Below are 15572 nucleotides of genomic sequence, written 5' to 3'. Positions count from 1 at the left end.
AGGCAGAGTTTGGGGACTAGAGGGACATCCTGGGAGCTGACGAGCTCACGGCAGCCTCAGTAGCAGGCCACCAGTTGGAGACTTTGCCCTCTTGTCCTGCTGGTGCGTAGGGCTGTGTCTGTCCTCTCACATCTGGCAGGCAGGGGGTCCTGCCCCAGCTCCTGCCAGATGTGTCCCTATGGTCACCCTGAAGCTAGGAAGCCCCAGACGAGACAGTAAGGGACGCGGAGACACGATTGAGGGGCCCAGGGTAACCTGCCCAGTCAGACCACCCAGGCCTCTCCTGGCCCCATCCGGCCTCTCCGGCCTCTCCTGGCCCCATCCAGCCTCTCCGGCCTGTGGACACTCTTCCTGGTGCCCAGGGACAGCACATGGCTCCCACACCTGCTCTGGATGCTTCCCCATGAGAGAGCTCGGGGACGGGGTCTCCCCACCATGCCTGGCATTTCAACACATGCCTGCCGCTGGGGGACAGCTGGCCAGGAGATTGGATATGTCCGTGGTGGGGGAAGGGGCAGGGCTCATCTTTCACCGCCTGCCCCACTCAGGGGTCCCATGTGGCACAGTTCGTCCCTTCTCACCCCGACCCAGAGCGTGTCCAGAATCCCCTCCCTCCGAGGGCCCTGGGCAAGGATGGGGTTCTTGGACGGTGAGGAGGGCAGTTTGGGGAAGTGAAAAGGAGTCCCATCTATAGAGGGAACACCTGGGGGACGGAAGTGACCCTAATTGGCAGGCAAACAGGCATTGCCGACTTTCTGAGGGTCCCCCCAAGAGCCTGTGTGAAGACCGACTCCCTCAGGCCCTGCCTTCACCTCATGCCCCTGCAGGGAGCCCACGGCCTTCCTCCACCAGGCATGCTCTCCCAGGGGGCCCCGGGGCAGGAGGACAGGGTGATAGGTGAGCCAGGTCCTGTGCCTGGTCTCCACCCAGGAAGCCCTTTTTCTGATTTACCCAGGGCTCTGGATAGGGCCGCAGGACTCAGCCCTCACCCCTCTTTCTCTGGGCTGTTCATGATACTTCTAGGAAAGAAGTAGAAAACTCTGATTCTAGTCGGGCTCGGGCATGGCGGCACACACCTGATCCTAGTGATTTGAGAGGCTGAGGCTGGAGGAGCCCAAGTTTGAAGCCAGCCTCAGCAACTTCGTGACACCCTGTCTCAAAAGAAAAAATGAAAAAGACTGGGGACACGGCTCAGTGGTTAAGCAGCCCTGGGTACAATCTCCAGTATGAAAAAGAAAAAAAATGGGGAGCTGGGGTGTGGCTCAGTGGTAAATAGAGCTCGGGATAAATCCCTAGTACAAAGAAAGAGGGGTGGGGTGGTGGCTCAGAGGTAGAGCGCTCACCTTGCATGTGTGAGGCACTGAGCTCAATTCTCAGCACCACATACAAGTAAGTAAAATAATGGCTCATCAACAACTGAAAAAAAAAAATGGTTCTCTTAAAAAGAGAGAGAAGAAGAAAGGAAACCAGTAAGATTTGATTCAACTGTATGCAACAAAACCATGAATGATAGCAAGAAACAAGAAATTCCAAAGGAGGAGTTCCCAGATTGGCTAACTGGTCTCTGGGAAAGAACCCCAGAGCATCCTCATTCCTCAGTGGCACACACCTGTAGTCCCTGCAACTCAGGAGGCCAAGGCAGGAGGATTGCAAATTTGAGGCCAGCCTCAGCAACTTAGTGAGACCATGTGCAATAGTGTTGGTGGCAGAGCCACAGGCCTTACTATCACTATTGCTCACCTCCACACAAGAGAGGAATACTGAACTCATTCCTGACTCTCAAGAAAACAGTCATTTTGGGGCTAGGACTGTGGCTCAGCGGTAGCACACTTGCCTTGCATGTGTGAGGCACTGGGTTCAATTCTCAGCACCATGTTTAAACAACTAAAATAAAGATCTATCAACAACCAAGGGAAAAAATATTTAAAAAAAAAAAAAAGAGGGGCTGGGATTGTGGCTCAGTGGCAGAGTGCTTGCCTAGCATGTGCAATCATTTTGGTGATGCACCCCTGTCATCCCAGCAGCTTGGGAGGCTGAGGCAGGAGGATCATGAGTTCAAAGCCAGCCTCAGCAAAAGCGAGGTACTAAGCAACTCAGTGAGGCCCTGTCTCTAAATAAAATACAAAATAAGGCTGGGGATGGGGCTCAGCGGTCAAGTGCCTCTGAGTTCAATCCCCTGTACCAAAAAAAAAAAGAAAGAAACCATCATGTTCTCAAGTAAGTCACAGACTCTGACTGTGACTTAGTTGAGAAGCCCACTATCTCCTTGGTGGCCTGGCAGCCCCAGGTTAAGACTTTCTAACTCCAGCAGCTCTCTCTGTTTTGGAGCTAGGGATGGAGCCCAGGGCCTCGGCCTACCAGGCAAGAGCTCCCCCAGCCCCACCGTTGTAAAGTGAGGAGACCTTTCCCCAAACCCTCAGAGACCACTGCTCTTGGCCAGGTTACAAATGGTGCCAGGACCAGTCCACGCCCCTCAGAATGACCATAAGGTGCAGCAAGCCCACGTCTGGGCCTATCTTCCAAAGCGAAGCAGGGATTCAAAGAGGGTAAATCTGTACAGCCCTGTTCACAGCAGAATTCACAAGAAAATGAAGATGGAAGCCACCAGCGTCCTTGAGAGGTGAATGTGGCCGGTCCTTGCAATGAAGCAGGACTCAGCCTTAAACATGAAGGGAATCCTGCCGGATGCGGTGGCCACGCCTGTAATCTCAGAAACTCGGGAGGCTGAGGCAGGAGGATCGCAGCCTCAGCAACGTAACAGAACATGTTTCAAAACGTAAAGGGCTGGGGATGTGGCTCAGTGGTCGAGCACCCTGGGGTGTAATCCCTAGTACCAAAGAGGAAAGAGAAGAAGAAGGAAGAGGAGGAGGAGGAAGAAGGGGGTGTGGTAAGAAGAGAGAAAGGAAGAAAAGGAAATCCTGACATGCACGCCATCATGGGTGAACCTTGAGGTCATGATGACATGGGTCATGTGACTCGACCATCACAGAAGACAAACAGTAGCCAGGCGTGTTGGTGACGTGTGCCTGTCATCCCAGCAGCTCCGGAGGCTGAGGCAGGAGGATCGCAAGTTCAAAGCCAGCCTCCGCAACTTAGCAAGGCGCTAAGCAACTTGGTGAGATCTGTCTCTAAATACAATGTAAAAAGGGCTGGGGGACTGGGGCTGGGGCTCAGTGGCAGAGCGCTTGCCTCCCACATGTGGGGCCCTGGGTTCCATCCTCAGCGCCACATATAAATGAACAAATAAAATCAAGGTACTGTGTCCAACTATGACTAAAAGTATTTAAAAGGGGGAGGCCTGGGGACGTGGCTCAGTGGTGAAGCACCCCTGGATTCAATCCCCAGTATAACATGAAACCGTGGCCCACCTCAAGTTCATGCTCCTTCCTGCTAGGAGCAGAGGACCCTGAGCCTGCCTTGGACAAGTCAGTGTCTGCATGGCCCTGAGTGGCATCTTCACGGAGTCATTTCCAAGTTTCTAGAAGGAAGGAAGGAGATGGAGGAAGTCAGGCCAGGGAATTCATTCAGTGTCTGCCCACTCTCTCCCCGGCCACCTGGCTCAGGGGATCCCCTTCTCCCTCAGCCCCGGGTCCCAGGAGCCCATGAAATCAGAGGCCAGAGCAGCAGCTCCCTTTCCTCCTGAGAGCAGGGCTTCACTTCAAACCTGGGACCAGAGCCCTCTGCTTCCCCCTGCCCTCGTGGCCAAGAAAACGAAACAATTCTGTTTCCACAAAATGGCCAGAGCTGCCCTGCCCAGCCCTGCCCAGGAGTCTGTGGGATTCCATCTTCACCCCCTGGAAGCCACCGGGGCCCACATGAGAGGCCTAGGTGTGACTTCACTCATGGCTTTGGCTTGCTGGCTGCCTCTGGCAGAGCCTCTTGCCCTCTCTGGGCTGTGGGTCAAGGCAGAGGTGGGATGTGCGATGTCTCCTAGCACAAGTGTCCCATAGATGGGGTCAAATACTGGCTATAAATTCAAAAACCATCTCCTTAGGCTGCGGTTGTAGCACAGTGGTAGAGCGCTTGCCTAGCGTGTGTGAGGCCCTGGGTTTGATCCTCAGCACCACATAAAAAATAAAGAAAGAAAGAAATATCCATCAACAACTAAAGCAAAATTTTTAAAAAAGAAAAACTTTAATAATAATAAAAAAAAAAATCTTCTTCGGGGCCTCTCCGTCAGGAGTATCAGGAGTTACTTCTGCCTCCTTACCCTCTGTTGGGTGCAGGACAGGCTGAGTAAGCTGACTGCAGGATATGCCAAACAAAGTTAGCCGCAGGATGACCTGGCTTTTCTAATCCTCCGTCTGGTTCTTTATCACCTGTTTGCTTCAAGCCCAAACGCCCAAGCCCCCGCTCAAGGCTGAGCGCTTCGCCCCCCAGCTCAAGGCTGAACACTCAGCCCCCACTCAAGGCCGAACACTTAACCCCCTTGTGTGCCAACAAGGCAGCTTGCAGACCCAGAGACCCTGTTAGATTTGGCCTATAAAAACTCCCTCCTGCAGGGCCCCTCTCTCTCTTGCTCTCTCTTGCTGTCTTGCTCTGTCTCTCTGTCTTTTCTCTCTCTCTCTCTCTCGCTCTCTTTCTCTTTCTTTCTTGTCTCTTTGTTGCATTGCTGCACTAAAGACCTCTTGGTTGCTCCGAGTGTTGTGGTCACTTTCTTTCACCCTCCCACCCAGGGTAGAAAGTGGTGATATGAGCTAGGCACGGTGGCACACACCTATAATCCCAAGGACCAGGGAGGCTGAGGCAGGAGGATGGCAAGTTGGAGGCCACCCTTGGAAACTTAGCCAGAACCTAAGCAACTTACCAAGACCCTAAGCAACTTACCAAGACCCTGTCTCTATTCTGCAAAAGAGGTGCAGTTAGGTGCACCTAGGAGGTGGGGATGTGAGACAAAGAAGGGAAGGGGGTACATGTCAAGTCAGTTACCACAGGGGATACTACGGACATTTATCCCCCCAGAAGCCCCTAAGGACCTGCAGAACCCATGCCTCACAGTTATCCCTCCCTGGGAGCAAAGGAGCTGGAGAATTTATACCCCAATCTAAGAGCCATTAGTTGAGGCTGCTGCTGGCCCCATGTGTGGGCACAGAGACACAGACGCAGACATCAAGAGGTCCCTGAGGGATGGGCACCAGTGAGCAGCAGCATAGTGGGTGTGGGTCCCCATGGCCCTCTCTGCCCTGCCCCAGCGCCAGCTCCTCAACTGGAAAATTGGCACAGAAAGTTGCTTTCCCGATGGCTCCCACCGTACCACGTGGTTCCATGGTGAGCACTTGTTTATAACCTCCGTGTTGGTTTTATTTTTTTGCTTTATTACTTATTTATGCCCCGGGAGGGATGGAACCCAGGTTCACAGGTGCTGCACCCCCAGGCCCTTGGGTGCTTTAAGCACTTGCACAAATTCCCTGGGCCCTTGCTAACCAGAGACCCTGTGTCCCCTCCCCTAAGCCTGGAGGGCAGAATGCACCAAGCTAGGCAGCCTGAGCCCCAGGGGGTTGGGAGGTTTTATACCTGTTGCTGTTAAGGACTGAATCCTGTTGCCTCCCCCCCAGAAAAAAAGATGTATTAGAATCCTAACACCTCGGTACTTCCAAACGTGGCCTTCTTTGGAGGCAGAATCTTTATGGAGGTGACCAAGTTAAAGGGAGCTCCCTAGGTTGGGACTTCATCCAATAGAACCAGTGTCCTTATCCAATGGGGAGATTTGGGGGGTTTTGATGCTGGAGACCAAACTCAGAGCGTCTCGGCTGCTTCTTCTCCCACTGAGCTACACAGACAGAAATGCTCAAAGAGCAGACAGAAGACAGAGAAGTCTCCCTGTGGACGAGGAGGGTTGGAAGGAAGCATCTGCAAATCAAGGAACAGGTGAGGCCAACAGGAGCCGGGCCTAGAATAGATTGCCTGCAGCTGCCAGAGGGACCCAGTCCTGCTGACACCGGATCTCAACTTGGCACTTCCAGAATGTGAGACAGTAAATCCTGTTGGTGAAGCCATTCAGCCTGTGGTACTTTGTTCACCGCAGCTCCAGAAAAGGAATACAATGATAAAAATGGGTGTATATATATATATATTTTTTTTTCTTTTTTCACTGCTGCAGGGAGAATCCAGAGCCTTCTACCTGCTAGACAAGCAGCTCTACTTCTAAGCTGCATCCCCAGTCCCAAAGGTAGGGTCTTGGCCTCAGTTTTCACACCTTTTTTTGTTGCTATTGTTTTTGGTACTGAGGATGGAACTCAGGGGTGCTTAACCACTGAGCCACTTCCCCAGGCCTTTGTGAATATTTTATTTAGAGACAGGGTCTTGCCGAGTTGCTAAGTGCCTCGATGAATTGCTGAGGCTGGGTTTGAACTCATGAGCCTCCTGCCTCAGCCTCCGAGCCACTGGGATTACAGGCGTGCGTCACTGAGCCTGGCTCGGTTTCCGGTTTTCAGAAAGGAATCATCAACAAAACCTACACAAAGTTTAAGCAGATTTACGCAGCAAAATGAAATTGTCAAGCCCACTATTATTTATTTGTTTGTTTATTTATTTATTTATTTATTTTGAGACAGGGTCTCACTACATTGTTGAGAGTCTCACCAAATTGCTAAGGCTGGCCTGGAACTCGGGATCCTCCTGCCTCAGCCTCCAAGTTGTGGGGATTACAGGCGTCTGTCACCACACTCGGCTCAAACTCTCCTTCTATAAAAGGAACTGAGAACTTGGTGTTGGCTCATGCCTGAAATCCCAGCAGTTGGGAAAATGAGGCAGGAGGAGGATTCAAGTTTAAGGCCTGTCTGGGCAATTTAGAGACCCTGGCTCAAAATAAATTAAAAAGGGCTGGAGATGTAGCTCAGTGGTAAATTCCCGCCTGGGTTCAATCCACAGGACCAGGAAAAGAAAACAGCTGTCTGGGAGAAGCCACATCCTGGAGCAGGGGAGGTCACTCGGCCTCTCCAGACCCGAGGCTCAGAGCTGGCATCGCGCCCAAGTGACCAGGGGAAGCTGTCAGCCCTCCCTTTCATGAAAGTGTAGAGGAGGCTCAGCTCTGCGGATCTGTGGGGTCAGTGTGTCAGGTCATGAGGAAGCCACTCTCCCACAAGGAGGAACAGACCCAGGGCTAGGATTCCAGCCCTGGCCAGCCCCTTATCTCCCCAGACACCAGGGCAGCCCATTGTCTGCCAGATCAGGAAGACAAGGAGAGGCTCCATCACCTCCCCCAGGCATCCCCCCTCACCCAGCCCTTCCAGCCCTGCAGGAGCCCAGGCCCAGCCCCCTCTGGGGCTCTACAGGCCCAAGGTGACCCAGGTCATTCTGCAGGGTCGTGATTTTGCCTAAAGACCTGTTGGGAAAATGCTGTATCCTGTAACATATAAGGAAGAATGATCCAGAATAAACTGCACAGGAGACATGGGTTCTTATCTTTCTTTCTTTCGAGACAGGAGCCCCCCTGTGCTGGCTCAGGCTGGTCTCCACCTCCTGGGCTCAACTGATGGGTCCTACCTCAGCCTCCCCAGTAGCTGGAACTGTAGGAGCCACCAGACCCAACCGATGCATGGATTTTTTTAAGATAAAGCAAGAAACAGAGAAGACCTTTTCTCTGTATCTCTTCCCCCTTCCCCTTTCCATTCTCTTCCTGAACCATCCAGTCCTGGGTCAGATCAAGGTGGGATCAGAGCTGCAGTAAGAGCAGAAGGCCTGGGGGTGGGGTGTAGCTGACAAGGGAGGAAGAGATCTCATTTGGGGTGGGGAGCCCATCCAGGCAAAGGAGGTGATGGGGGGGTGCTGGAGTTGTGGCTCAGCTGTAGAGCGCTCTACTAGCACATGCAAGGTGTTGGGTTCAATCCTCAGCACCACCTAAAAATAAATAATTAAAGTATTGTGTCCAAGTATAAAAAAACTAAAAAAAAAATATGTATTTTTTTTAAAAAGGAGGTGATCTGATGAGGGGTGTCCAAGACCATGTGGAACAGGAGAGGGATCTGGTAGGGCAGCAGAGGAAGGTGTCTGTATGCAGCACAGTACCAATACCATGGGACATTGGGTACATTCAGCGGGTTGAGGGAATAAGCAAGTGTGTTAGGGAGCTTGGATAATGGCATCCAGGTTCCCATGAGCAGAGGAGGAGCTGTAGATCAGGGTGAACCCCCGTGAGCCCTCAGCAGGAACTCAAGTCTTTTAACACAGAGATACGAGAATTAACACAGATGTATGTAAATGTTTTCCTAGTTCTGTCCCCTGAAAGGGCTCAGAGACAGCAACACCCCAATAGCATCCTGGTCTCCACTAAAGAGAGCAGAAATAACAGATTCCACAGCTGGGGACATGTCCTGCTGAGGGGTCAGGAAGCACTCAAAGAACCACAAAGACACAGCAAAGGGATTCAGGATCCTCCAAAGATCTACAGACAGCCAAGGAGAACAGGAAATGATGTTCACCGTCATTAGTCATCCAGGGAACAGAAAACCGCAGGAGAGGGCTGGGTTGTGGCTAAATGGTGGATTGCTTGCCGGGCATTCACAGGGTCCTGGGTTCAATCCCCAGAACTTCAAAAAACAAGAACAAAAAACCCCACAATGATATTACCACTTCATAGGCCATAACAATATATATATAAAGAGAAGAAAAAATATTGTCGAGGAGGTGGAGAAATCAAGACTGTCACATGTTGCTAGTGAGAAGGTAAACTAGTTCATTGCTCAGGAGGCTGAGGCAGGAGGATCGCAAGTTCAAAGCCAGCCTCAGCAACTCAGCCTCAGTGAGGCGCTAAGCAACTCAGTGAGACCCTGTCTCTAAGTAAAATAAACAAAATAGGGCAGGGGATGTGGCATGTAGCTTTTGTGGTTAAAAAAAAAAAAGCAACAAAAGAATTCAAAGCAGGTGTTCAAATTAAAATGTTCATAGCAGCACTAAGCACAAAAGACAGAAACAATCTAAATATCCACCCACAGATGAATGGATGAATAAAACCAAAGGGTAAACAAACTGCAGTACATCCATACAACAGGATATTACTCAGTCTTAAAACCAGGATGATGAAGTATTTGTGCATAATCCAATCATGATTAGAACTTGAAAACATTTTGCCAAGTGAAAGAAAAAAGTCAGACATAAAAGGTCATATATTGTGTGCATTTTTTTTTTTTTGGTACCAGGGATTGGACCCTGGGGTGCTTAACTACTGAGCCACACCCCCAGCACCCCCTTGTTTATGTTTTATTTAGAGATAGGGCCTCACTGAGTTGCTGAGGGCCTTGCTAAATTGTGGAGATTGGCTTTGAACTTGCAATCCTCCTGCCTTAGCCTCCTCCGGAGCCGCTGGGATGACAGGTGTGCACCACCATGCCAGGCAACATATTGTGTGATTTCATTCATAAGAAATGACTAGAATATGTGTATCCATAGAGACAGAGAGCTGATTGGTGGTTATGGGAGGGGAGTATTATAGGGAATGGGGAGTGGCTGCTTAACAGGTACAGTGTTCTCTTTCCAGTGATGGTAATGTCTTAGCAGGTAACTGCACAACATTGTAAGTACACCAAAGGACACCAAATGGCTGGGCATGGTGGCACATGCCTATGCCTATGAGTATCTCGAGAGGCTGAGGCAGGAGGATCACAAGTCTGAGGCCAGCCTCCGAAATTTTGTGAGAGGTCCTGTCTCAAAAAAAAAAAAAAAGGGTTGGGATGTAGCTCGGTGGTAGAGCATCCCACCCTCTGCCCCAGTTTTCAACCCCTAATTTTCAATCCTCAGTAACAAGAGGGAAGGGGAGGAAAGGGTTGCAGCCTAGTGGTGGGGCTTCTGCTTAGCATGCATGGGGCACTGGCTTTGATCCCCAAAGCTGCCCCCACAGAAGAAGAAGGAAGAGGAGAAGGACAAGAAGGAGACACACAGTTTATATTGTGTATCAAAAAACAAAATTACGAGCCTGGTGCAGTGGTACCTGCCTATCATCCCAGCAGTTTGGGAGGCTGAGGCAGGAGGACTGCAAATTCAAGGCCAGCCTCCGCAGTTTAGCAAGGCCCTAAGCCATTTAGAGAGATTCTGTCTCAAAAATTTAAAAAAGGCTGGAGATGTGGCTCAGTGATAAAGAACCCCTGGGTTCAATCCCTGGTAAAAATAAATAAATAAATAAATAAATAAATAAATAAATAAATAAATAAATAAATAAATGTATGTCAGCATGAACAAGGCCCTGGGTTCAATTCCCAGAACCAAAAAAGACAAGAAAAGAAAAAGTTTTCAATGGACCGTGCCAAGGAGGTTAGTTTTAGACAGAAAAGAGCCTGAAGAAAGCACCTTTGTAAGGAAGAGACAGGGAACAACAGAAAAGCCACTGCCCGGCTAACATCGGGTTACTTGAGGTAGTCTTCTTCTTCTTTTTTTTTTTTTTTTTTTTTTCCTTTGGTAAGGATTAAATCAGAGGAACTTCATTATCCTGCAGATCTAATCTGGCCCGTTTAGGAATGTGGCTGTTTATCTCTGTCTCCTGATTTTTTGGAAGATCAGATAATGATTTAGTTTCCACTGGGTGACAGAGGAACTTCAGTGAGGCAAGATAGACTCTGTATTTTTAGCCTCTTTCAATGGGGACCGGTGCAGTTTAGGGAAACACAGTGGGCTACAATAGTTTTTAATTGGTAATTGTTAATGGCAACTCAATTAGACTGTAAAAGGAAAGAGGGGATGGGGCTGGGGCTCAGTGGCAGAGCACTTGCCTAGCATGTGCGAGGCACTGGGTTCAATTCTCAGCGCCAGGTTCGATTCTCAGCACCACATATAAATAAATGAATAAAATAAAGATCCATCATCATTTTTAAAAAAAAAATATATTTATCCTCTTGGGTGTAGATGGACACAACACAATGCCTTTATTTTTATGTGATGCTGAGGATCGAACCCAGGTTCCGCCCATACTAGATGAGCACTCTACCACTGAGCCACAATCCCAGCGCCACATCAACATCTTAAAAAAAAAAAAAATGAATGAGGTGGGCAAAGTGGTGCACACCTATAATCCCAGCAACTCGGGAGGCTGAGGCAGGAGGATCCCCAGTTCCAAGCCAGTCTCAGCAATTTAGGGAGGCCTTAAGGAACTCAGTGAGACCCTGTCTCTGAATAAATTACAAAATAGGGCTGGGCATGTGACTCTGGGGCTGAGTGCCCCTGAGTTCAATCCCCAATACCCCCACCCCCCAAAAAAAAATTTCAGGTGGCAGAGCACTTTAGGAACCAGTGTGGGGAGAAGGTGATGAAGGAATTTCAACTTGGGCAATGTGGTCTGGGCATTCTTGGACAGGATACTGACCTGGCCATGGGAGGCAGGCATGAACCCAGGGGCCAGAGAGCAGTGGCCTTACCCAGACATCCACCCTGGCAGAGGCAAGAGGGTTTGGATTCCTGTGCACAGGAGGGAGCATGGGTGGCCCCAGGGACTAGCGGGGGAAGTGAAGATGGAAGAGGGTCACTCACTGGCTGAGGGATGGGCTAGGGGACAGTCCTGTTCCTTCACACAAGTGAAAGATCATGCTCAAACACCCCCCTGCCGGCCTGGGGAACCCAGGGACCTGCTCAGCCGGCTTACTACACTGCTCCCCTGGAGATGCAGAACACTCAAACAGTTTGGGTGCTTCTGAGAATTTCAGGGTCCCCACAGGTGCCCATGTCCTTCCCTCAACCAGTCCTTGTTGAGGATTGGTGGGCTCTGTCCCTATCCTTTCCTGTCACACAGCTTCTCCCTCCACTCTCTGGCAAGACTTGAATGCCACCCCCATGCTTCTGGAACAGACTGGACAGTGGGGCCACCCCATAACCGAAGCTCACAGGCCAAGTCACCCTTGAAAGAAATCTAGAACCTGAAGCAAGTGCTGCTTCCAGACTCCACCAGGAAGCCACACTGCCCATGATCGCTGTGCACGACGGGACTCTTGGTCTTCTCTGCGCCACAACCTAAAGTGCACCATGTCTAATCCTTCCGCGTCTGCTGTCACCCATTTTTTGCAGATGAAGAAAGTTCATGGAGGCAAAACGTGCTGGGAGGTACAGGCGTCAAGAGCCTGTATGTGCTCTCCAAACACCACTGCCACATTTTCTAATTAAAATTCACCCCCTGCCAGCCTACAGGCTTCGTGTCTGTCCAGGGATCCTCCCTGGCTTAGCTGATAGGTCTGGGAAGGGGCAGGAAGGAGGGGAGATTCCACTAGCCACAGACTTCTCCCCTCTTCCTAGCCCTCATTATTAATTCTCTGCTACTCCAAACTGCTGTGTGATTTGGAACAGTTTATCTACCCTCTCTGAACAATGGTTTTCTCAAGGATAGCAACTTCACAATCAGGACTCCACCCACCCAACCCCCCAGCACTACCAGCGCGTGGGCTAGGGATGGGGACGCGGGGAAATCCAAGGGCGGGGCCTAGGCACAGAGATTCCGGGGTTCTCTCTCCCAGGCAGGACTGCGACAGCAGCCGGAGGGACCCTAGCCGGTGCCTTTTTGGAGCCGGCGTGTCCGCAACCCAGTGGCCGCAGTCACTATGACAGCCCCAAGTTGTGACAGCGGCTGCCACGCCGCAGAGTGGGGCTCAGTACCCAGGCCCCACCCCCAAACCCCAGGGAGGCGACCCGCGGAGGAGCGGGCAGCGCAGTCGGGCTCTTTGTGCAGCCGGGGGCGTGGCCTCTCGGAGATGGACCAATCCACAGAGCTCTCAGCTCTGGGCAGCCAATGGTGGGTGGTGGGCGGGGATTGGGCGGAGCTCGTCGGGGAGCGGGAGTGGGGCCCGGGGCAGGCTGCGGGGGTGCACAGCCTTTGGGGATTTTTCTGGGCACGCGTGGGACACCCCAGAGGAGCGGACCTGGGGTTCCGCAGTGCAGGCCACAGCAGGCAGGGGCCCCGGCTCAGTGGGAAAGCCCCCAGCTGTGAGCGCTGCTGGGGGGGAACGCCCGCAGACTCTGCGCCCCCAGGTCCCTTCTCCCCCTGCTAGCCTTACCGACCCCCAGGTGCCACCCTCGGTGCCAGGCATCGCAACCCGCACCGACCCCTACTCCTCGCTTCCCGCTGGCAGAGGAAGGGGAGAGCTTGGCAGGAGATGCGGGGCGGAGATTGGGGGCCCGGATGGAGATTTCTGTTCCGGACCCTGATCGTTTCCGTGGGGTGTGGTTCCAGAAATCCAGTGGGATCCTCAGGAAAGGGGCTTTGCAAACTCTCAAATCTGAGCCGGGCGTGGTGGCAACTTTGGAGGCTCAGAGAGGAAGATCGAAAATTTGAGACCAGCCTCACTAACTCAGCGAGGCCGTCTCAAAATAATTTTTAAAAATGCTGGGGATGGCCAGGCGCTTTGTAATCCCAGCGGCTCGGTAAACTGAGGTAGGAAGATTGCCAGTTCAAAGTCACCCTCAGCAACGGGAGGTTAAGACCCTGTCTCCAAATAAAATGGAAAATAGGGCTGGGGAATGTGACTCAGTGGTTGAGTGTCCTACAAAATGGGGCTGTGATGTGGGCTCAGTGGTTGAGTGTTCCTGAGTTCAGTCCTGGGTACCAAAAATAAAAATTAACAATTAAATAAAAAGAGCTGGGGATGTAGCCCAATGGTAAAGCCCCTGGGTTCAATCCCCAGGAAAACCCCCCCAAAAAAAATCCCTCTCAAATCTGGGTGCATCTGCCCAGCTGCAATCAGGACAGGAGCAAACACTGTCTCACATCCACCCCACTCTGCACCCAGCTGGAAACAGGGAGACCCAGAGAGGAGCTACCCTTTCCTTGAATCACACAGCGCTTAGAATAGAGCTGGCGAGGTGGCTGAACCCGGTGGTTATTATCTTCCAGAGATCTCTAAAGCAGTTGACCCATTTTTGTCCCAGGAAAGGTTATATAGGTAAAAGATCTATTTATAGGTTGTATTTTCTTTCTTTTTTATACTGAGGATTGAACCTAGCCCTTTTCATTTGACACGAAGTCTTGCTGAGTTTCTCAGGATGGCCTTGAATGTTTAATCCTCCTGCTTCAGCCTCCCGAATGGCTGGGATTACAGCCATGCACTAGTGCCCCGCTCATATTTTTTCTTAATGATAAAAAGAGTATTATATAAACCCTAGAATTTGATTCCCAATCTATTTTAATGCACTCATGTCAATTTTATTGAAATATCTGTAGAACTGAAATTTGGGATTTAATAGGGTAAACGGGAGTGGGGTAGCTGTGGGGGAGGGGAGGATGAAATCTTTGGTTTATATTTTGGAGATAAAAAAAATCAATCTCATCTATTGAACCAGCTGGAAGATCTGATCTGGCCCAAGCCCTTTGGCTCAGGAGGCTGAGGCAAGAAAGGGAGGACCATCCATTTCTTTCTTCCTTCCTTCCTTCCTTCCTTCCTTCCTTCCTTCCTTCCTTCCTTCCTTTCTTCCTTCCTTCCTTCCAGGATTGAACCCTGGTGTGCTTAACCACTTTGCCACATCCCCAGCCCTTTCTTAAAAAGTATTTTATTTAGAGACATAGAGTCTCACTAAGTTGCTTAGGGCCTTGCTAACTTGCTGTGGCTGGCTTTGAACTCATGATCCTCCTGTGTCCTCAGAGGCTGGGATTTAAACATGTACCACGGTGCTTGGCTGCTATTTCCTTGGTGTGTGTGTGTGTGTGTGTGTGTGTGTGTGTGTGTGTGTGTGGTGGGGTACCAGGGATTGAACTCAAGGGCACTTGACAAATGAGCCACATCCCCAGCCCTATTTTGTATTTTATTTAGAGACAGGGCCTCACTAATTTCCTTAGTGCCTGACTTTTGCTGAGGGTGGGTTTGAACTCATGATCTCCCTGTCTTAGCCTCCCCAGCCACTGGGATTACAGGCGAGTGCCACTGTGCCTGGTTTGCTATTTACTTTTTTTTTTTTTTTTTTTTTTTTTTTGGTACTAGGGATTGAACCCAGGGGCACTCAACCTCTGAGCCACATCCCCGGCCCTATTTTGTGTTTTATTTAGAGACAGGGTCTCCCTGAGTTGCATACGGCCTCACTAAATTGCTGAGGCTGGGTTTGAACTCCCGAGCCACTGGGATTACAGACATGTGCCACTGGGCCCAGCATTATTTACTTTTAATTAAGAGCAGAGGCTTGGTAAAGTTACAGGTTAACTTGTGGATTTGTGTCTGATAACAGAAGATTACACAAGATAATGCCAGAGTTTACTCTAGATTGCTGCAACAGGCATGAGTAAGATTTATGGAGGTTGCTTTTTCTAAATTGAATTTATTAATTTCATTCTAGCTTTTTTAAAAGGACCATATACATTTCAGTTCCTCCAGCTGGGCATGGTGGGGCACACCCGTAATCCCAGCGGCTCGGAGGCTGAGGCAGGAAAATTGAGAGTTCAAAGCCAGCCTCAGCAACAGTGAGGCACAAGGCAATTCAGTGAGACCCTGTCTCTAAATAAAATACAAAATAGGGCTGGAGGTGTGGCTCAGTGGTTGAGTGCTCCTGAGTTCAATCCCCAGTATCTAAAAAATAAAAAATAGGGGCTGGGGATGTGGCTCAAGCAGTAGCGCGCCCTTCTGGCATGCGTGTGGCCCGGGTTCGATCCTCAGCACCGCATACAAACAAAGATGTTG

This window comes from Urocitellus parryii, chromosome 9 (assembly GCF_045843805.1).
Source record: "Urocitellus parryii isolate mUroPar1 chromosome 9, mUroPar1.hap1, whole genome shotgun sequence".
Taxonomy (NCBI): Eukaryota; Metazoa; Chordata; class Mammalia; order Rodentia; family Sciuridae; genus Urocitellus; species Urocitellus parryii.
Note: the sequence above shows the minus strand (reverse complement) of the source record.